General features: G+C 42.1%; 1 long non-coding RNA gene across 1 annotated transcript; it reads left to right on the top strand.

Annotated features, from left to right (window-relative positions):
* Positions 1-4,959: 4,959 nt before the first annotated feature.
* LOC135567129 (uncharacterized) lies at positions 4,960-23,611 on the top strand. Its single transcript, XR_010462265.1, has 3 exons — positions 4,960-5,037; positions 9,545-9,636; positions 22,911-23,611. It is a non-coding gene; the product is annotated as an uncharacterized LOC135567129 (long non-coding RNA).
* The last annotated feature ends 89 nt before the right edge of the window (positions 23,612-23,700 follow it).

Below are 23,700 nucleotides of genomic sequence, written 5' to 3'. Positions count from 1 at the left end.
GACTGAGGTAATAATAGTGTCCCCCCTCCCTCCCCAATGAATAATAGCATAGTATAATGATAATAGTATGTGGTAGCTTTTACTCTGAATACTAGAGGTAATAATAGTGTCCCCCTCCCCCTAGTGAAGCACATTAATGATGTACTGTGGCAGCTTTTACTCTGAGACTGAGGACGTGTCCCCCCCCCTCCCCAATGAAGCACATTAATGATGTACTGTGGCAGCTTTTACTCTGAGACTATGAGAATAGTGTCCCCCCCTCCCAATGAAGCACATTAATGATGTACTGTGGCAGCTTTTACTCTGAGACTGAGGTACGTGTCCCCCTCCCCTCCCAAATGAAGCACATTAATGATCTACTGTGGCAGCTTTTACTCTGAGACTGAGGACGTGTCCCCCCCCCCCCTCCCCAATGAAGCACATTAATGATCTACTGTGGCAGCTTTTACTCTGAGACTGAGGACGTGTCCCCCCTCCCCAATGAAGCACATTAATGATCTACTGTGGCAGCTTTTACTCTGAGACTGAGGACGTGTCCCCCCCCCCTCCCCAATGAAGCACATTAATGATCTACTGTGGCAGCTTTTTACTCTGAGACTGAGGACGTCCCCCTCCCCAATGAAGCACATTAATGATCTACTGTGGCAGCTTTTACTCTGAGACTGAGGACGTGCCCCCCTCCCCTCCCCAATGAAGCACATTAATGATCTACTGTGGCAGCTTTTGATTCTGGTTCTAGACTGAGGACAGTCCCCCCTCCCCCTCCCCAATGAAGCAGATTAATGATGACTACTAGTGGCAGCTTTTACTCTGAGAACTGAGGTCACGTGGAACAGAACCCCCCTCCCCCTCCCCTAATGAAGCACATTAATGATCTACTGTGGCAGCTTTTACTCTGAGACTGAGGGCGTCCTCCCCCCTCCCCGCCCCCAATGAAGCATTAATGATCCACTGTGGCAGCTTTTACTCTGAGACTGAGGACGTGTCCCCCCCCCCCCTCCCCCCAATGAAGCACATTAATGATGTTGGGAACGTGGGTTTGCTGTACAAACTCCCACCTTGTCCCAGTAATATTCTAAAAATGACTGGCTCAGCGCGGGCCGGAATGACTGGCCAGTCGCACTTAAGTCCCATTCAGGGCCCATTATAAAGGTGAAACTGACCCAGATTGATTGGCCAGTCGCATTGACTCTCATTGAGAGGCCATTCTAAAGGTGATTCTGGCTCAGCTAGGAGCCAGAATGACTGGCCAGTCGCACGGAGTCTAATTCAGGGCCCATTATAAAATGTGACACTAGCTCTGCTAGAGCCGTTATGGAGGTCACAGTGGCTCAGCCCAGACCCATAACGGAGCTCTGTCTAATGTGGCAGAAATTGGAAGATGAATAATTCAACTAACAGGTCGTGAATCAGTCGGCCATTTAAACCAGCTTAACACACACACACACACACACACACACACACACACACACACACACAGAGAGAGAGAGTCATCTGAGTGGAGCTCCCTTGTGTTGTGATGAATTGATAAGTAAAGATATTCAGGGTTATTTAATATACCATGTGTCTGATAACATATTTTACTACCACTTTTTGTGTGTGTGTGTGTGTGTGTGTGTGTGTGTGTGTGTGTGTGTGTGTGTGTGTGTGTGTGTGTGTGTGTGTGTGTGTGTCTGTGCACACTCTTGTCCTTTTCACCTTGTCCCAGTAATTTATCTACTTCATAAATACTGCTAGCGAGGGTTGCACCTATAACTCACTATTTAAAGAAACACACACACACACACTACAATGTCATATGGAGATCTAGGCGATGTCATATCTCTACACCTGGAGATAGCAGTGATGTCATATCTCTACACCTGGAGATAGCAGTGATGTCATATCTCTACACCTGGAGGTAGCAGTGATGTCATATCTCTATGTCTGGAGATAGCAGTGATGTCATATCTCTACATCTGGAGATAGCAGCGATGTCATATCTCTACATCTGGAGATAGCAGCGATGTCAGATATCGATCTACATCTGAGATAGCAGTGGTGATGTCATATCTCTATGTCTGGAGAGATAGCAGTGATGTCATATCTCTACATATGGAGATAACAATGATGTCATATCTCTACACCTGGAGATAGCAGTGATGTCATATCTCTATGTCTGGAGATAGCAGCGATGTCATATCTCTATGTATGGAGATAGCAGCGATGTCATATCTCTACATCTGGAGATAGCAGCGATGTCATATCTCTACATCTGGAGATAGCAGCGATGTCATATCTCTATGTCTGGAGATAGCAGTGATGTCATATCTCTACATATGGAGATAACAATGATGTCATATCTCTACACCTGGAGATAGCAGTGATGTCATATCTCTATGTCTGGAGATAGCAGCGATGTCATATCTCTATGTATGGAGATGTCATATCTCTACCTGGAGATAGCAGTGATGTCATATCTCTACACCTGGAGATAGCAGTGATGTCATATCTCTACACCTGGAGATAGCAGTGATGTCATATCTCTACATCTGGAGATAGCAGCGATGTCATATCTCTATGTCTGGAGATAGCAGCGATGTCATATCCCTACACCTGGAGATAGCAGTGGTGTCATATCTCTATGTATGGAGATAGCAGCGATGTCATATCTCTATGTATGGAGATAGCAGCGATGCCATATCTCTATGTATGGAGATAGCAGCGATGTCATATCCCTACACCTGGAGATAGCAGTGGTGTCATATCTCTATGTATGGAGATAGCAGCGATGTCATATCTCTACACCTGGAGATAGCAGTGATGTCATATCTCTGTCTGGAGATAGCAGTGATGTCATATCTCTATGTATGGAGATAGCAGCGATGTCATATCTCTACACCTGGAGATAGCAGTGATGTCATATATCTACACCTGGAGATAGCAGTGATGTCATGTCTCATCTGGAGATACAGTGATGTCTGGAGATAGCAGTGATGTCATATCTCTACATCTGGAGATAGCAGTGATGTCATGTCTCTACATCTGGAGATAACAGTGATGTCATGGAGATAGCTCTACATCTGGTGATAGCAGTGATGTCATGTCTCTACATATGGAGATAGCAGTGATGTCATGTCTCTACGTCTGGAGATAACAGTGATGTCATATCTCTACATCTGGAGATAGCAGTGATGTCATATCTCTACATCTGGAGATAACAGTGATGTCATATCTCTATGTCTGGAGATAGCAGTGATGTCATATCTCTATGTCTGGAGATAGCAGTGATGTCATATCTCTATGCCTGGAGATAGCAGTGATGTCATATCTCTATGTCTGGAGATAGCAGTGATGTCATGTTTCTACGTCTGGAGATAGCAGTGATGTCATATCTCCCTTCAGGGAGGTTTATTTATTTATCAGGTGCTCACTGTCTGTCTGTCTGTCTGTCTGTCTGTCTGTCTGTCTGTCTGTCTGTCTGTCTCATCTGGGTTATGTATGTTCTGTGTGTATATTCAATCTCTCTGTCCTGTCAGGTTATAGCAGTGATGTAAATCCTCAACCATTCTCTATCCCTCTGTATATAAGGCATGTTTTTATCCCTCTCTCTCTATCCTTCTCCCTCGTTCCCTCTCTCCCTCCCGTGCTTACTACTGGGCTCTTGGCATGTCTGATTTATGTTCTCTCTCCCTCTCTCTCTCTCTCCCCCTCCCCCCCTCTCTCTCCCCCTCTCTCCCCCTCTCTCTCTCCCCTCTCTCTCTCTCCCCTCCCCCTCTCTCTCCCCCTCCTCCTCCCCCTCCCCCCTCTCTCCCCCTCTCTCTCTCCCTCTCACTCCCTCTCCCCTCCCCCTCTCTCTCTCCCCCTCCCCCTCTCTCTCTCCCCCTCCCCCCCTCTCTCCCCTCTCTCTCTCCCTAACCCCCTCTCTCTCTCGCTCTCTCTCTCCCCCTCTCTCTCTCCCCCTCCCCCTCTCTCTCCCCCTCTCTCCTTCCCTAACCCCCTCTGTCTCTCGCTCTCTCTCTCCCCCTCTGTCTCTCCCTCTCTCTCTCTCTCCCCCCTCCCTCTCTCTCTCTCTCTCTCTCCCTCCCCCTCTCTCTCTCTCTCCCCCCCTCTCTCTCTCTCTCTCTCCCCTCTCTCTCTCTCCCCCTCTCTCTCCCTAACCCCATCTCTCTCTCTCTCTCTCTCCCCCTCTCTCTCTCTCTCTCTCCCCCTCTCTCTCTCCCTAACCCCCTCTCTCTCTCCCCCCTCTCTCTCTCTCTCCCTCTCTCTCTCTCTCCCCCCCATCTCTCCCTCCCCCTCTCTCCCCCTCTCTCTCCCCCTCCCCCTCTCTCTCTCCCCTCTCTCTCTCCCCCTCCCCCTCTCTCTCTCCTCTCTCTCTCCTAACCCCCTCTCTCCCTCTCTCTCTCCGCTCTGTCTCTCCTCTCTCTCTCTCTCTCTCTCTCTCTCTCCCCCCCTCTCTCTCCTAACCCCTCTCTCTCTCCCCGCTCTCTCTCTCTCTCCCCTCTCTCTCTCTCCCTAACCCCTCTCTCTCTCGCTCACTCTCTCTCTCCCCCCTCTGTCTCTCCCCTCTCTCTCTCTACCCCTCCCTCTCTCTATCTCTCCCCTCTCTCTCTTCTCCCCCTCTCTCTCTCTCCTAACCCTCTCTCTCTTTCTCCCCTCTCTCTCCCCTAACCCCCCTCTCTCTCTCTCCCCTCTCTCTCTCCCCTAACCCCCCTCTCTCTCTCCCTATAACCCCCTCTCTCTCTCCCTATAACCCCCTCTCTCTCCCCCTCTCTCTCTTTCTCCCCTTCTCTCTCTCCCCTAACCCCCCTCTCTCTCTTTCTCCCTCTCTCTCTCCTAACCCTCTCTCTCTCTCCCCTCTTTCTCTCCCCTCTTTCTCCTCTCTCTCTCTCTCTCTCTCTGTCTCTCTCTCTCTCTCCCCTCCCTCCCTCTCTCTCTCTCCCCCTCTCTCTCCCCTCTCTCTCGCTAACCCCCCCTCTCTCTCTCTGCAGGTGTTGGTTGCGGTTGGACACATATTTTATATGGAGTTTCATAGGCCCTGCCACGCTCATAATAATGGTAAGACACACACACACACACACACACACACACACACACACACACACTGTATATTCCTACTTTGAAAAAGAACTGGGTTTTAAGTAGTGCTTAATCTCTGTGAATGTATGCAGGGACTTTATTATACTGTAAGAAGAGAGAATTATGATACTATGGTTATATAGCTAATAATTATGATACTATGGTTATATACCTTCATAATAATTATGATACTATGGTTATATACCTTCATAATAATTATGGTTCTATGGTTCTATAAGTCCGTAATAATTCTGGTTCTGTGGTTCTATAAGTCCATAATAATTCTGGTTCTGTGGTTCTATAAGTCCATAATAATTCTGGTTCTGTGGTTCTATAAGTCCATAATAATTCTTCATCAGTGAGAACAGTAGCTGACAGAACATAGTGGTGTGTGTAGTGAATAGGATGACAGAACATAGTGGTGTGTGTAGTGAATAGGATGTGAATAGGATGACAGAACATAGTGGTGTGTGTAGTGAATAGGATGACAGAACATAGTGGTGTGTGTAGTGAATAGGATGACAGAACATAGTGGTGTGTGTAGTGAATAGGATGACAGAACATAGTGGTGTGTGTAGTGAATAGGATGACAGAACATAGTGGTGTGTGTAGTGAATAGGATGACAGAACATAGTGGTGTGTGTAGTGAATAGGATGACAGAACATAGTGGTGTGTATAGTGAATAGGATGACAGAACATAGTGGTGTGTATAGTGAATAGGATGACAGAACATAGTGGTGTGTGTAGTGGTGTGTGTAGTGAAATAGGATGACAGAACATAGTGGTGTGTGTAGTGAATAGGATGACAGAACATAGTGGTGTGTGTAGTGAATAGGATGACAGAACATAGTGGTGTGTGTAGTGAATAGGATGACAGAACATAGTGGTGTGTGTAGTGAATAGGATGACAGAACATAGTGGTGTGTAGTGAATAGTGTGTGTGTGTGTAGTGAATGGATGACAGAACATAGTGGTGTGTGTAGTGAATAGGATGACAGAACATAGTGGTGTGTGTAGTGAATAGGATGACAGAACATAGGTGTGTGTAGTGAATAGGATGACAGAACATAGTGGTGTGTGTATGAATAGGATGACAGAACATAGTGGTGTGTGTAGTGAATAGGATGACAGAACATAGTGGTGTGTGTAGTGAATAGGATGACAGAACATAGTGGTGTGTGTAGTGAATAGGATGACAGAACATAGTGGTGTGTATAGTGAATAACATAGTGGATGACAGAACATAGTGGTGTGTGAATAGTGAATAGTGATGATGACAGAACATAGTGGTGACAGAACATAGTGTAGTGAATAGGATGACAGAACATAGTGGTGTGTGTAGTGAATAGGATGACAGAACATAGTGGTGTGTGTAGTGAATAGGATGACAGAACATAGTGGTGTGGATGTAGTGAATGAATAGGATGACAGAACATAGTGGTGTGTGTAGTGAATAGGATGACAGAACATAGTGGTGTGTGTAGTGAATAGGATGACAGAACATAGTGGTGTGTGTAGTGAATAGGATGACAGAACATAGTGGTGTGTGTAGTGTGTGTGTAGTGAATAGGATGACAGAACATAGTGGTGTGTGTAGTGAATAGGATGACAGAACATAGTGGTGTGTGTAGTGAATAGGATGACAGAACATAGTGGTGTAGTGTAGGATGACAGAACATAGTGGTGTGTGTAGTGAATAGGATGACAGAACATAGTGGTGTGTGTAGTGAATAGGATGACAGAACATGGTGTGTGTAGTGAATAGGATGACAGAACATAGTGGTGTGTGTAGTGAATAGGATGACAGAACATAGTGGTGTGTGTAGTGAATAGGATGACAGAACATAGTGGTGTGTGTAGTGAATAGGATGACAGAACATAGTGGTGTGTAGTGAATAGGATGACAGAACATAGTGGTGTGTGTAGTGAATAGGATGACAGAACATAGTGGTGTGTGTGTAGTGAATAGGATGACAGAACATAGTGGTGTGTGTAGTGAATAGGATGACAGAACATAGTGGTGTGTGTAGTGAATAGGATGACAGAACATAGTGGTGTGTGTAGTGAATAGGATGGCAGAACATAGTGGTGTGTGTAGTGAATAGTGACAGAACATAGTGGTGTGTAGTGAATAGGATGACAGAACATAGTGGTGTGTGTAGTGAATAGGATGACAGAACATAGTGGTGTGTGTAGTGAATAGGATGGCAGAACATAGTGGTGTGTGTGTAGTGAATAGGATGACAGAACATAGTGGTGTGTGTAGTGAATAGGATGACAGAACATAGTGGTGTGTGTAGTGAATAGGATGACAGAACATAGTGGTGTGTGTGTAGTGAATAGGATGACAGAACATAGTGGTGTGTGTAGTGAATAGGATGACAGAACATAGTGGTGTGTGTAGTGAATAGGATGACAGAACATAGTGGTGTCAGTGAATAGTGACAGAACATGTGGTGTGTGTAGTGAATAGGATGACAGAACATAGTGGTGTGTGTAGTGAATAGGATGACAGAACATAGTGGTGTGTGTAGTGAATAGGATGACAGAACATAGTGGTGTGTGTAGTGAATAGGATGACAGAACATAGTGGTGTGTGTAGTGGTGTGTGTAGTGAATAGGATGACAGAACATAGTGGTGTGTGTGTAGTGAATAGGATGACAGAACATAGTGGTGTGTGTAGTGAATAGGATGGCGTTTGGGACCAAGCCATAGTTAGTAGCAGTATGTCCATCCAACGGTTCTATTCCCAGAATCCATCTTTCCAAAGTTCCTTCCTTCTATCTCAGAAAAGTTCTTTAGCTTCCATTGTCAGCAGAATGTTCACAGGACTTCTAGTCTTCTAGAATGTTCCGCTGTGCTTTGTTTGAGCCAGACATTATATATATATATATATATATATAGAGAGAGAGAGAGAGAGAGAGAGAGAGAGAGAGATAATGAGGATGACACTGAACCAATTAGGTGGATGTCAGTGTGTATACAGGGCTGCCTGGTGCTAGTAAACTCACCACAGAGATAACACCAAGGCCAGCTCTGACAGCCAGCCAGAATGTGTAGGAGGAACGCAAGCACTCACATACACACACAGACACACACACACACACACACACACACACACACACACAGACTCATACACACACACACACACACACAGACTCATACACACACACACACACACAGACACACACACACACACACACACACATACACACACACACACACACACACACACACACACACACACACACACACACACACACAGACTCATACACACACACACACACACACACACACACACACACACACACAGACACACACTTACACACACACATACACACACACACACAGACTCATACACACACACACACACACACACAGACACACACACACACACACACACACACATACACACACACACACACACAGACTCATACACACACACACACACACAGACTCATACACACACACACACACAGACTCATACACACACACACACACACACACACACACACACACACACAGACTCATACACACACACACACACACACACATATAACCAGAGAGAGGTGTAGAACGTGTTGGGTGATCTGTAGGACCTGATGAAAATCCCCCAAAGTAAAATCTCACAATCTGGCCACTGAATATAGGATATATTGGTTCATCACATTTACTGTTTATTTACATGTTTATTGTACATACATCTACATAGAGTTCATTCAGAAAGTATTCAGACCCCTTGACCCTATAATGACATCATAATACCCCATAATGACATCATAATACCCCATAATGACATCACATTTTTTGCTAATTTATAAAAAACTAAAAACTGAAAAATCACATTTTCATATTTCATATTCAGTATTCTCATAAGTATTCAGACCCTTTACTTTGTTGAAGCACCTTTGGCAGTGATTACAGCCTCGAGTCTTCTTGGGTACGACGCTACCAGCTTGGCACACCTGTATTTGGGGAGTTTCTCCCCTTGTTCTCTGCAGATCCTCTCAAGCTCTGTCAGGTTGGATGGGGAGCGTTGCTTTCAGGTCTCTCCAGAGATGTTCGGGTCGGGTTCAAGTCCGGGCTCTGGCTGGGAAACTCAAGGACATTCAGAGACTTGTCTCGAAGCCACTCCTGCGTTGTCTTGGCTGTGTGCTTAGGGTTGTTGTCCTGTTGGAAGGTGGAACTTCGCCCCAGTCTGTGGCCCTGAGCACTTTGGAGCAGGTTTTCATCCAGGATCTCTCTGTACTTTGCTCATGTTTCCCTCGATCCTGACTAGTGCATACAAGCTATGTATCCTGACTAGTACACAGATGGAGAAATGCATGAGGTTATTGAAATGATATCATACTGTCTCATAGACATGCTATGTATCATGCCATTCAATGTTGAAATCCTGACGTGTGTGTGTGTGTGTGTGTGTGTGTGTGTGTGTGTGTGTGTGTGTGTGTGTGTGTGTGTGTGTGTGTGTGTGTGTGTTTCAGCTGAACGTCATCTTCCTGGGTATCGCCCTCTATAAGATGTTCCACCATACAGCTATCCTCAAACCAGACTCTGGGTGCCTGGACAACATCAAGTAAGTCTGTGTGTGTGTGTTTTGCATGTACACATGTCTGCGTGTATGTGTGTGTGTGTTCATGCTTTAGTCACTTGTAATAATGTCATTATTTTGTATCTATGTCATTATTTAGTCACTATGTCATTATGTCATTATTTAGTCACTAAGTCACTATGTCATTATTTAGTCATTATGTCATTATGTCATTATTTAGTCACTATGTCATTATTTCATTATTTAGTCACTATGTCACTATGTCATTATTTAGTCATTATGTCATTATTTAGTCACTATGTCATTATGTCATTATTTAGTCACTATGTCATTATTTAGTCATTATGTCATTATGTCATTATTTAGTCACTATGTCACTATGTCATTATTTAGTCACTATGTCATTATGTCATTATTTAGTCATTATGTCATTATGTCATTATTTAGTCACTATGTCATTATTATTTAGTCATATGTCATTATTTAGTCATTATTATGTCATTATTTAGTCACTATGTCATTATGTCATTATTTAGTCACTATGTCACTATGTCATTATTTAGTCACTATGTCATTATGTCATTATTTAGTCACTATGTCATTATTTAGTCATTATGTCATTATTTAGTCACTATGTCATTATTTAGTCACTATGTCATTATGTCATTATTTAGTCACTATGTCATTATTTAGTCACTATGTCATTATTTAGTCACTATGTCATTATGTCATTATTTAGTCACTATGTCATTATGTCATTATGTCATTATGTCATTATTTAGTCACTATGTCATTATGTCATTATTTAGTCACTATGACATTATGTCATTATTTAGTCACTATGTCACTATGTCATTATTTAGTCACTATGTCATTATGTCATTATTTAGTCACTATGTCATTATGTCATTATTTAGTATCTATGTCATTATTTAGTATCTATGTCATTATTTAGTCACTATGTCATTATTTAGTCACTATGTCATTATGTCATTATTTAGTATCTATGTCATTATTTAGTATCTATGTCATTATTTAGTATCTATGTCATTACTTAGTATCTATGTCATTATTTAGTCACTATGCCATTATTTAGTCACTATGACATTATGTCATTATTTCGTCACTATATCATTATGTCATTATTTAGTCACTATGACATTATGTCATTATTTAGTCACTATGTCATTATGTCATTATTTAGTCACTATGACATTATGTCATTATTTAGTCACTATGTCATTATGTCATTATTTAGTATCTATGTCATTATTTAGTATCTATGTCATTATTTAGTCACTATGTCATTATGTCCACCATTCACTATGTCATTATTTAGTTACTATGTCATTATGTCATTATTTAGTATCTATGTCATTATTTAGTATCTATGTCATTATTTAGTTACTATGTCATTATGTCATTATTTAGTATCTATGTCATTATTTAGTTACTATGTCATTATTTAGTCACTATTTCATTATTTCATTATTTAGTTACTATGTCATTATGTCCACCATTCACTGTCATTATGTCATTATTTAGTCACTATGTCATTATTTCATTATTTAGTCATTATGTCATTATTTAGTATCTATGTCATTATTTAGTATCTATGTCATTATTTAGTTACTTATTTAGTTACATTATATGTCCACCATTCACTATGTCATTATGTCATTATTTAGTATCTATGTCATGTCATTATTTAGTATCTATGTCATTATTCATTATTTAGTCACTATGTCATTATTTAGTTACTATGTCATTACCATTTACTGTGTCATTATTTAGTCATCTATGTCATTATTTAGTCACTATGTCATTATGTCCACCATTTACTATGTCATTATTTAGTCACTATGTCATTATGTCATTATTTAGTCATATGTCATTATGTCATTATTTAGTTACTATGTCATTATGCCATTATTTAGTCACTATGTCACTATGTCATTATTTAGTCACTATGTCATTATTTAGTTACTATGTCATTATGTCATTATTTAGTCACTATGTCACTATGTCATTATTTAGTTACTATGTCATTATGTCCACCATTCACTTGTCATTATGTCATTATTTAGTCACTATGTCATTATTCATTATTTAGTCACTATGTCATATGTCATTATTTATTATTTAGTTACTATGTCATTACATGTCATTATTTAGTATCTATGTCATTATTTAGTCACTATGTCATTATTTAGTTACTATGTCATTATGTCCACCATTCACTATGTCATTATTTAGTTACTATGTCATTATAACCACCATTCACTATGTCATTATTTAGTTACTATGTCATTATAACCACCATTCACTATGTCATTATTTAGTTACTATTATTTAGTTACTATGTCATTATTTAGTTCATTATTTAGTCACTATGTCATTATTTAGTATCTATGTCATTATTTAGTATCTATGTCATTATTTAGTATCTATGTCATTATTTAGTATCTATGTCATTATTTAGTCACTATATTATTTAGTTATTATGTCATTATGTCCACCATTCACTATGTCATTATTTAGTTACTATGTCATTATAATTTAGTATCACCATTATTTAGTTACTATGTCATTATTTAGTTACTATGTCATTATAACCACCATTCACTATGTCATTATTTAGTTACTATGTCATTATTTCACTATGTCAGTCATTATTTAGTTACTATGTCATTATTTAGTCATTATGTCATTATTTAGTCACTATGTCATTATTTAGTATCTATGTCATTATTTAGTCATCTATGTCATTATTTAGTATCTATGTCATTATTTAGTATCTATGTCATTATTTAGTCACTATGTCATTATTTAGTCACTATGACATTATGTCATTATTTCCACTATTTCATTATGTCATTATTTAGTCACTATGACATTATGTCATTATTTAGTCATTATTATCATTATTTAGTCACTATGACATTATGTCATTATTTAGTTACTATGTCATTATGTCATTATTTAGTATCTATGTCATTATTTAGTATCTATGTCATTATTTAGTCACTATGTCATTATTTCCAGTTCACTATGTCATTATTTAGTTACTATGTCATTATTTATTTAGTCACTATGTCATTATTTAGTTATCTATGTCATTATTTAGTTACTATGTCATTATGTCATTATTTATTCTATGTCATTATTTAGTTACTATTATGTCATTATTTAGTCACTATGTCATTATTTCATTATTTAGTTACTATGTCATTATGTCCACCATTCACTATGTCATTATTTAGTCACTATGTCATTATTTCATTATTTAGTTATTTAGTATCTATGTCATTATTTAGTATCTATGTCATTATTTAGTATCATTATTATTTAGTTACTATGTCATTATGTCCACCATTCACTATGTCATTATGTCATTATTTAGTATCTATGTCTTTATGTCATTATTTAGTATCTATGTATATGTCATTATTTAGTCACTATGTCATTATTTAGTTACTATGTCATTCACTATGTGTCATTATTTAGTTACTATGTCATTATTTAGTCACTTATTATGTCCACCATTTACTATGTCATTATTTAGTCACTATGTCATTATGTCATTATTTAGTTTATGTCATTATGTCATTATTTAGTTACTATGTCATTATTTAGTCACTATGTCACTATGTCATTATTTAGTCACTATGTCATTATTTAGTTACTATGTCATTATGTCATTATTTAGTCACTATTCACTATGTCATTATTTAGTTACTATGTCATTATTTCCATTCACTATGTCATTATTTATTTAGTCACTATGTCATTATTTAGTCACTATGTCATTATGTCCACCATTCACTATGTCATTATTTAGTTACTATGTCATTATTTCATTATTTAGTATCTATGTCATTATTTAGTCACTATGTCATTATTTAGTTACTATGCCATTATTTACCATTCACTATGTCATTATTTAGTTACTATGTCATTATAACCACCATTCACTATGTCATTATTTAGTTACTATGTCATTATAACCACCATTCACTATGTCATTATTTAGTTACTATGTCATTATTTAGTTACTATGTCATTATTTAGTATCTATGTCATTATTTAGTCACTATTCATTATTTAGTATCTATGTCATTATTTAGTCACTATGTCATTATGTCCACCATTCACTATGCCATTATTTAGTTACTATGTCATTATTTAGTTACTATGTCATTATGTCCACCATTCACTATGTCATTATTTAGTTACTATGTCATTCATTATGTATCCATTATTTAGTTACTATGTCATTATTTAGTTACTATGTCATTATTTAGTTACTATGTCATTATGTCCTACCATTCAGTTACTATGTCATTATTTAGTTACTATGTCATTATTTAGTTACTATGTCATTATTTAGTTACTATGTCATTATGTCCACTATTCACTATTATTTAGTCATTATTTTTAGTTACTATGTCATTATGTCCACCATTCACTATGTCATTATTTAGTTACTATGTCATTATTTAGTCCTATGTCATTATCAGTTACTATGTCATTATTTAGTTACTATGTCATTATGTCCACCATTCACTATGTCATTATTTAGTTACTATGTCATTATTTAGTTACTATGTCATTATTTAGTTACTATGTCATTATGTCCACCATTCACTATGTCATTATTTAGTTACTATGTCATTATTTAGTTACTATGTCATTTGTATTCACTATGTCATTATGTCCACCATTCACTATGTCATTATTTAGTTACTATGTCATTATGTCCACCATTCACTATGTCATTATTTAGTTACTATGTCATTATTTAGTTACTATGTCATTATGTCCACCATTCACTATGTCATTATTTAGTTACTATGTCATTATGTCCACCATTCACTATGTCATTATTTAGTTACTATGTCATTATTTAGTTACTATGTCATTATAGTTCACTATGTCATTATTTAGTTACTATGTCATTATGTCATTATATGTCAGTTACTATGTCATTATAACCACCATTCACTATGTCATTATTTAGTTACTATGTCATTATAACCACCATTCACTATGTCATTATTTAGTTACTATGTCATTATAAATTCACCATTCACTATGTCATTATTTAGTCACTATGTCATTATTTAGTCACTATGTCATTATTTAGTTACTATGTCATTATGTCCACCATTCACTATGTCATTATGTCCACCATTCACTATGTCATTATTTAGTTACTATGTCATTATTTAGTTACTATGTCACTATGTCATTATTTAGTTACTATGTCATTATGTCCACCATTCACTATGTCATTATTTAGTTACTATGTCATTATGTCATTATTTAGTTACTATGTCATTATGTCCACCATTCACTATGTCATTATTTAGTTACTATGTCACTATGTCATTATTTAGTTACTATGTCATTATAACCACCATTCACTATGTCATTATTTAGTTACTATGTCATTATAACCACCATTCACTATGTCATTATTTAGTTACTATGTCATTATGTCCACCATTCACTATGTCATTATTTAGTTACTATGTCATTATGTCCACCATTCACTATGTCATTATTTAGTTACTATGTCATTATGTCCACCATTCACTATGTCATTATTTAGTCACTATGTCATTATATCATTATTTAGTTACTATGTCATTATAACCACCATTCACTATGTCACATCTCCTCACTAAAATATCTACATTGTGAAACAATATTTGTATCCCAAATGGCACCCTATTCCCTACGTAGTGCACTACTTTTGACCAGAGCCCTATGGCACTCTATTCCCTACGAGTGCACTATATAGGGACCAGGGTACCATTTGGTACAGAGTGACTGTGTAATGACTGCAGTTGCCTGTTAGAACTCTGACTACAATCCAGTCAGAACTCTATTGGCAGAGTATGGCTGTCATAGGGCTTAGTTTAACTCAAACAATATGTCTGAGACTGAGGGTTGGGGGGGGATAAGAGACCAGAGGGGATTAGATAGAGACAGAGAGGGGGTTGGGAGGGGATAAGAGACCAGAGGGGATTAGATAGAGACAGAGAGGGGGGTTGGAGAGAGACCGAGAGAGAAAGAGACAGAGAGGGGGGTTGAGAGAGACCGAGAGAGAAAGAGACAGAGAGGGGGTTGGAGAGAGACCGAGAGAGAAAGAGACAGAGAGGGGGGGTTGGAGAGAGACCGAGAGAGAAAGAGACAGAGAGAGGGGGTTGGAGAGAGACCGAGAGAGATAGAGACAGAGAGGGGGTTGGAGAGAGACCGAGAGAGAGAGAGACAGAGAGGGGGGTTGGAGAGAGACCCGAGAGATAGAGACAGAGATGGGGGGGTTGGAGAGAGACCGAGAGAGAAAGAGACAGAGAGGGGGGGTTGGAGAGAGACCGAAAGAGACAGAGAGAGAGAGACAGAGAGAGAGACAGACGGATAGAGACAGACAGAGAGACAGAGAGAGAGAAATACAGAGACAGACAGACAGACAGACAGACAGACAGACAGACAGACAGACAGACAGACCAGAGACAGACAGAGAAGAGACAGACCAGACAGACAGACAGAGAGAGAGACATCCAGAGAGAGACAGACATACCAAGACAGACAGACAGACAGACAGACAGACAGACAGACAGACAGACAGACAGACAGACAGACAGACAGACAGAGAAACAGACAGAGAAACAGACAGAGAAACAGACAGACAGAAACAGAGAGAGACCGACAGACATACTTCCTCAGATCATCTACTTATGTCTTGGCCATTCTAGAAAGTAGGCCTCTCACTGACCTCTCACTGACCTCTCTCTCCTTCGTTTCTAAAAGTTCCATGACACACAAACAGCCAATATGTGTCCCAAATGAGTTGCCCTATGGTCCCTGATCTAAAGTAGTGTACTATATAGGACATAGGTTTCCCTATGATCCCTGGTCTAAAGTAGTGCACTATGTAGGGAATAGATTGCCTATAGTCCCTGGTCTAAAGTAGTCCCTATAGTCCCTGGCCAAAAGTAGTGCACTATGTAGGGAATAGATTGCCCTATAGTCCCTGGTCAAAAGTAGTGCACTATGTAGGGAATAGATTTCCCTATAGTCCCTGGTCTAAAGTAGTGCACTATGTAGGGAATAGATTTCCTATAGACCCTGGTCTAAAGGAGTGCACTATGTAGGGAATAGATTTCCCTATAGTCCCTGGTCTAAAGTAGTGCACTATGTAGGAATAGATTTCCCTATAGTCCCTGGTCTAAAGTAGTGCACTATGTAGGGAATAGATTTCCCTATAGTCCCTGGTCTAAAGTAGTGCACTATGTAGGGAATAGATTTCCTATAGTCCCTGGTCTAAAGTAGTGCACTATGTAGGGAATAGATTTCCTATAGTCCCTGGTCTAAAGTAGTGCACTATGTAGGGAATAGATTTCCTATAGTCCCTGGTCTAAAGTAGTGCACTATGTAGGGAATAGATTTCCCTATAGTCCCTGGTCTAAAGTAGTGCACTATGTAGGGAATAGATTTCCCTATAGTCCCTGGTCTAAAGTAGTGCACTATGTAGGGAATAGATTTCCCTATAGTCCCTGGTCTAAAGTAGTGCACTATGTAGATTTCCTATAATCCCTGGAATAGATTTCCTATAGTCCCTGGTCTAAAGTAGTGCACTAATGTAGGGAATAGATTTCCCTATAGTCCCTGGCCAAAAGTAGTGCACTATGTAGGGAATAGATTTCCCTATAGTCCCTGGTCTAAAGTAGTGCACTATATTTCCATTTGGGACACAGCCTGGGTGTTTGTGTGTGAAGCCAGAGTTTAGTTTAGTCACGTGCTGCTTCCTGAGCTGTGACAGATTGATTAAAGATAATACATAGTGTGACCAGTTCAAACCAGTTATAACTCTACACACAAAATGGTGCTGCAGCACACTACCACTGACTTTGCTGATCAGCTACTTTACCGAGGAGGAAATGTTCTTGAGTTGAGTTTATAAACAGAGAGGCAGCACACATCTATCTGCCTGTTGGCGCGGCGCAGCACCTTGTGACGTGGTCTCCTTGTACTTCTTGTGTTGAGTTTATAAACAGAGAGGCAGCACACATCTATCTGCCTGTTGGCGCGGCGCAGCACCTTGTGACGTGGTCTCCTTGTACTTCTTGTGTTGAGTTTATAAACAGAGAGGCAGCACACATCTATCTGCCTGTTGGCGCGGCGCAGCACCTTGTGACGTGGTCTCCTTGTACTTCTTGTGTTGAGTTTATAAACAGAGAGGCAGCACACATCTATCTGCCTGTTGGCGCGGCGCAGCACCTTGTGAGTGGTTCCTTGTACTTCTTGTGTTGAGTTTATAAACAGAGAGGCAGCACACATCTATCTGCCTGTTGGCGCGGCGCAGCACCTTGTGACGTGGTCTCCTTGTACTTCTTGTGTTGCTGACTGACTCGATAAATAAGAAATGTCTTACTCGATTTTTTATCATTTTCATTTGCTTGAGTTCATGATTTCATTCATTTTGGTTCATTTTTTTTCATCGTTATACTTTATCTGTTATTTCTTCCTTTCTGTTTTTTTTTCTCTGTCTCTCTTTATTTATTTCAGCCATCATCTTTGTGTGGATTGGCTCTGGTAAGGCCACCGTCCAATCAGAATGCTTGTCTTGACTCAACGGACATTCCGATTGGTTCTCGTCACCTTTGTTGGTCTGTCTGTAGATTGTGTAGCACCCGCCTACTGCACTGCACTGAACTAGACCTCTCGACCACACCTGACTACCAGTGTGGACCTTGGTGGAAAAGACTGTTGTGTTTAGTTGTGAATATCAGTGTTAACCCTTAAAATACTTTGTGTCATTTGATCAGTAGAAGAGTGAACTGTGGGGTTATTATGAGGGAGGGAGGGAGGAGGGAGGGGGGAGGGGAGGGGAGGAGGGGAGAGGGAGGGAGGGGAGGGAGAGTGGGAGGAGAGAGAGAGAGAGTGGGAGGGAGAGAGAGAGAGAGAGAGCGAGGAGAGGGGGAGGAGAGAGAGGGGAGGGAGGGAGGGAGGGAGGGAGGGAGGGAGGGAGGGAGGGAGGGAGGGAGGGAGGGAGGGAGGGAGACAATGGGAAGTTATGACTGAAGTAGAGATTTTGGTGATAGAGGGATGGGGAGAGAAGATGGTTTGAGGGAGAGGAGAGGAGAGGAGAGGAGAGGAGAGGAGGGGGAGAGGAGAGGAGAGGGAGGGGAGAGGAGAGGAGGGGGAGGGGAGAGGAGAGGAGAGGAGAGGAGGGGAGAGGAGAGGAGAGGAGAGGGAGAGGAGAGGAGAGGAGGAGAGGAGGAGGGAGAGAGAGAGAGGAGAGGAGAGGAGGAGAGAGGAGAGGAGAGGAGAGGAGGAGGGGAGAGGAGAGGAGGGAGAGGGAGGAGGAGAGGAGAGGGGATGAGAGAGAAGAGGGGAGGGGAGGGGGAGAGGGAGAGGAGAGGAGAGGAGAGGAGGGGAGAGGGGAGGGGAGGGGAGGGGAGGAGAGAGGAGAGAGGAGGAGGAGAGAGGAGAGGAGAGGAGAGGGAGGGGAGGGGAGAGGGAGAGGGGAGGAGAGGAGAGGTGAGAGGAGAGGAAGGAGAGAGAGGAGAGAGAGTGAGAGGAGAGGAGAGGAGAGGGAGGAGGAGGAGAGGAGGGGAGAGGAGAGGAGAGGAGAAGAGGGGAGAGAGGAGAGGAGAGGAGAGGAGAGGAGAGGAGAGGAGAGGAGAGGAGAGGGAGGGAGAGGAGAGGGGGAAACCTTAGAGAGAGAGAGGTGTCTTTGCAGGGACTTTATTGTAAAGGAGAGGAAAGGAGAGGAGAGGAGAGAGGGGAGACAATCAATCCCTTTATTGAAGAGGTGTTCCAGTCCTCTTTATTGTAAAGTCTCTCCACCTGAACAGTCTCCATAGAGGATCACATCTAATCAATCATGATCCTCTCTCTGACTACCTCTCTCCACCTCTTCATCTGTATCTCTGTCTCTCCTTCCCTCTCTCGCTCTCTCTCTCTCTCTCTCTCTCTCCCTTGCCTCTCTCTTCATCTGTTTCTCCCTCTCCTCCTCTCTCTCTCCACCCCTCTCTATCTCCACCTCTCTTTATCTTTATCTCCTGTCTCTCCTTCCCTCTCTCTCTCTGTCTCTCTCTCTCCACCTCCTTGCCTCTCTCTCTTCATCTGTTTCTCCCTCTACCTCTCTCTCTCTCTCTCTCTCTCCACCTCCTCTCTCTCCACTCCACCTCTCTCTTTATCTCTGTCTCTCCTTGCCTCTCTCTTCATCTGTTTCTCCCTCTCTCTCTCTTCCACCTCTCTCTCTCTCCCTCTCTCCACCTCTCTGCCTCTCTCTCTCTCCCTCTCTCACCTCTCTCTCTGCCTCTCTCCACCTCTCTTTCTCTCTCCACCTCTCTCTCTCTCCACCACGTCTCTCTCTCTCTCTCTCTCTCTCCACCTCTCTCTCACTCTCTCTCTCTCTCCACCACCTCTCTCTCTCTCTGAGTTACTGATCACAGCTCAGTCAGATTAACGGGGTCACAGATGTAGCGACGGACCACGACCACTGACCTTTATTGTCAAATGGCATTTTTAATGACCACACACACACACACACACACACACACACACACACACACACACACACACACACACACACACACACACACACACACATACACATACATTGTACACACTCAGCACTCTGGTCTTTGTCATTGTGACTCTCAGATACTTCCTCAGCTCAGTCATGTGATCACAGAGAGTTCTAAAAGGAGATTCTAAACTGTTACTAGTTTAGTTACATACAGTGGGGGGGAAAAGTATTTAGTCAGCCACCAATTGTTCAAGTTCTCCCACTTAAAAAGATGAGAGGCCTGTAATTTTCATCATAGGTCCACTTCAACTATGACAGACAAAATGAGAAGAAAAAATCCAGAAAATCACACTGTAGGATTTTTAATGAATTTATTTGCAAATTATGGTGGAAAATAAGTATTTGGTCAATAACAAAAGTTTATCTCGATACTTTGTTATATACCCTTTGTTGGCAATGACAGATGTCAAACGTTTTCATACACTGTTGCTGGTATTTTGGCCCATTCCTCCATGCAGATCTCCTCTAGAGCAGTGCTGTTTTGGGGCTGTTGCTGGGCAACACAGACTTTCAACTACCTCCAAAGATTTTCTATGGGGTTGAGATCTGGAGACTGGCTGGCCACTCCAGGACCTTGAAATGCTTCTACGAAGCCACCCTGTGCCCGGGCGGTGTGTTTGGGATCATTGTCATGCTGAAAAGACCCAGCCACGAATCATCTTCTGCCGCTTGCTGATGGAAGAAGGTTTTCACTCAAAATCTCACGATACATGGCCCCATTCATTCTTTCCTTTACATGTATCAGTCGTCCTGGTCTCTTTGCAGAAAAACAGCCCTAAAGCATGATGTTTCCACCCCCATGCTTCACAGTAGGTATGGTGTTCTTTGGATGCAACTCAGCATTCTTTGTCCTCCAAACATGACGAGTTGATATTTTTCTCTCATTTTGTCTGTCATAGTTGAAGTGTACCTATGATGAAAAAATTGGCAGGCCTCTCTCATCTTTTTAAGTGGGAGAATCTTGCACAAGGTGGCTGACTAAATACTTTTTTTGCCCCACTGTATACTAGTTTAGTTACACAAACTAGTTTAGTTACATTTACTAGTTTAGTTGGAACCAGTTGATCCTAGTCATTATCCCTTCCATTGCTATTGTGTTCATTAGTACGCTAACAGTGACCTTTCACCTTGTGGAACGCTAACTAGATGACCTCTGTCCTCCTCTCCGTCTGTAGATAGTGGGTAATGTAATCCATACACTGAATCACCTCCCTCCGTCTCGTCCCCACTCCTCCGTCTCTGCTTTCGTCCTCCTCTCCTCTCCCTCTAGATTGTGTGTGATATCTGTCATAGATCTACTCTGTCTGCTGGGTCTGACCTCTCTCTCTCACTCCTCCCCCACCCCTCCTCTCTCTCTCTCCTACCCTATCTCCTCTCCTGTCCTCTCTTCTCTATCTCTCCCTCCTCTCTCTCTATCTCTGTCTCTCTCTCCCTCCCCTTCTCTCCTGTCCTCTCTCTCTATCTCTCCCTCCTCTCTCTCTCCTCTCTCTATCTATCTCTCCTCCTCCCTCCTCTATCTCTCCTAAATCTTCCCTCCTCTCTCTCTCTCTCTCTCCTCCTTTCTCTTCCTCCTCTTTCATCTTTCCTCCTATCTCTCTCTCCTCCTCCTAATAATATCCTAATCCTCCTCCCTCCTCCTCTCTCTCTCTCTCTCCTCCTCCTCCTCCTCTCTCTCTCTCTCTCTCCTCCTCCTCTCTAATCTCTCCTCCTCTCCTCCTCTCTCTCTCTCTCTCCTCCTCCCTCCTCCTCTCTCCTCTCTCTCCCTCCTCTCTATCTCTCTCCTCCTCTCTCTCCTCTCTGTCCCTCCTCTCTCTCCTCTCTCTCCCTCCTCCTCGCTCTCCTCTCTCTCCCTCCTCTCTCTCTATCTCTCCCTCCTCTCTCTCTCCTCCTCTCTCTATCTATCTCTCCCTCCTCCTCCTCTATCTCTCCTCTATCTCTCCAAATAATATAATATCAATATAATAAATAAATAACTCTCTCTCTCTCCTCCTCTCTCTCTCCTCTCTCCTCCTCCTCTCTCTCTCCCTCCTCCCTCTCTCTCCTCTCTCTCCCTCCTCTCTCTCTCTCCTCCTCCCTCTCTCCTCTCTCTCTCCTCCTCCTCTCTCTCTCTCTCTCTCTCTCTCTCCTCCTCCCTCCTCTCTCCCTCCTCTCTCTCTCTCTCTCTCCTCCTCCTTTCTCTCTCCTCTCTCTCTCCTCCTCTCTCTCTCTCCTCCTCCTCTCTCTCTCTCCCTCCTCTCTCTCTCTCCCTCCCTCCTCTCTCTCCTCTCTCTCTCCTCCTCCTCTCTCTCTCTCTCTCTCTCTCTCCTCCTCCTCCTCTCTCTCCCTCCTCCTCTCTCTCCCTCCTCTCTCTCTCTCTCTCTCCTCCTCCTCTCTCTCTCCCTCTCTCCTCCTCCTCCTCTCTCTCTCCCTCCTCCTCTCTCTCCTCTCTCTCCCTCCTCTCTCTCTCTCCCTCCTCCTCTCTCTCCTCTCTCTCTCCTCCTCCTCCCTCCTCCTCTCTCTCTCTCTCCTCCTCCTCTCTCTCCCTCCTCCTCTCTCTCCTCTCTGTCCCTCCTCTCTCTCCTCTCTCTCCCTCCTCCTCTCTCTCCTCTCCCTCCTCCTCTCTCTCCTCTCTCTCTCCTCCTCCTCTCTCTCTCTCTCTCTCCTCCTCCTCCTCCTCTCTCTCCCTCCTCTCTCTCTCTCTCTCCTCCTCTAGATCGTGGGTGATTGGTGCCATAGCTCTCCTCTGTCTGTTGGGTCTGACGTGGGCGTTTGGTCTGATGTATATCAATGAGAGCACAGTGATCATGGCCTACCTGTTCACCATCTTCAACTCCCTACAGGGCATGTTCATATTTATCTTCCACTGCATACTACAGAAGAAGGTAACACACACACACACACACACACACACAGACACAGACACAGACACAGACACACACACACAGATACAGACACAGACACACACACACACAGACACACACACACACACACACACACAGACACACACACAGACACACACACACACACACACACACAGACACACACAGACACAGACACACACACACACACACACAGACACACACACACACACTCTCTCTCTCCCACTCACACACAATCTCTCTCATACACACTCTCACACACACACACACACACACACTCCCACCACGATAACCACATTTCGAAGCCAAGATTCAGTCCATTGTATAAACATGAGGATGTTGCCTCTAGCTGTACATGTGGTGTCAATCCAATAATGTGCTGTATGTTGTCTGACATGGTTCTGTGTTCTGACATGTTGTTGGATGTTACTCTACGGGACACCTTCAGCAGGCTCACACATCACCAACACTCAGAAAGAGTTGTCCAACAAATGCCTGAACACAATCCAATATTATTCTCCCACACACATCTACTGTTGACGGACCAGAGTGAGTTAGGGGGTTGATGGTTGACAGCTAGAGGAGGAAGAGTGGGATGGAGGACGGACCAGAGTGAGTTAGGGG

The sequence above is a fragment of the Oncorhynchus nerka genome, unplaced genomic scaffold, assembly GCF_034236695.1.
Source record: "Oncorhynchus nerka isolate Pitt River unplaced genomic scaffold, Oner_Uvic_2.0 unplaced_scaffold_2560, whole genome shotgun sequence".
Taxonomy (NCBI): domain Eukaryota; kingdom Metazoa; phylum Chordata; class Actinopteri; order Salmoniformes; family Salmonidae; genus Oncorhynchus; species Oncorhynchus nerka.
The sequence above is the reverse complement of the archived record's forward strand: the minus strand, read 5'-3'. Positions and strand labels throughout refer to the sequence as shown.